The sequence below is a fragment of the Protobothrops mucrosquamatus genome, unplaced genomic scaffold (genome assembly GCF_001527695.2).
Source record: "Protobothrops mucrosquamatus isolate PMUCROS unplaced genomic scaffold, P.Mucros_1.0 scaffold5992, whole genome shotgun sequence".
Lineage (NCBI taxonomy): Eukaryota > Metazoa > Chordata > Lepidosauria > Squamata > Viperidae > Protobothrops > Protobothrops mucrosquamatus.
This window is the reverse complement of record NW_015391831.1, coordinates 31,007-31,990: the sequence shown is the minus strand read 5'-3', so window position 1 is coordinate 31,990 and position 984 is coordinate 31,007.

The window sequence follows — 984 nt, the reverse complement described above, 5'->3', positions numbered from 1 at the left end:
CAGATCTTCTGCCAGGCCGAGTCCTTCGGTCCAGATCCTCCGCCGGGCCGAGTCCCGGCCGAGTCTTCCGTCCCAGCCAGATCTTCCGCCAGGCCGAGTCCTTTGGGACGGATCCTCCGCCGGGCCGCCAGGCCGCATCCTTCGCCCGATCAAGTCCTCGCCGGGCCGAGTCCTCCGCCCAGCGACTCCGCCCAGCCGAAGACCGGGGAGTCGGGGAGTCGTACAACAGGCTGCCGGCGAGCTCAGCACCCTGAATTAGGGTCGTGGCGAAGCCTCCGACCCTCAAGAGGCCCCCATTTCCGCTGAGGACTCCGCTTCGTCACGGAGCTAACCCTGGTAGGTCCGCCATGTGCAGCATCAATATATATATTCCCAAAAACAAACCGTGAACACCAGGAGTATATCAAACTATCAAAAAGTTTAATAACATAAAACAAAACTACACCAAGCTTTCGTCGGACTCCTTCCGACATCGTCAGGGTTACGTGCCAGTCCATGAGAGAGTCTCTTTTATAAGCCATCCATCATCTGTGCCCGGCTCCTGGACCTCGTCACCGGTCCCAGGCAGTTGGGCTGTGCCTTAATTACATATATATATATATATATATATATATATATATATATATATATATATATATATATATATATATATATATATATATATATATATATATATATATATATATATACATATACATATACATATACATATACATATACATATACATATACATATACATATACATATATATATGTAGGTCTTTGGTCATTATAAGGGAGAGCCTGCGGTCATTATAAGGGAGAGCCTGTGTCCAAGGGAGGCCACTGTGCCTCAGATAGACGGTGTGGAGTCCCTCCTTGTGAAGTGGGGACATGGGGTGCAAGTGGGCCTGTTGATAATATACCTGGCCCCCTGCTATGTGTCAACGGCCCTGCCTGAGCTGGCCGACGTGATAGCCGGGGTGGCGGTTGGGACCCCCAGAC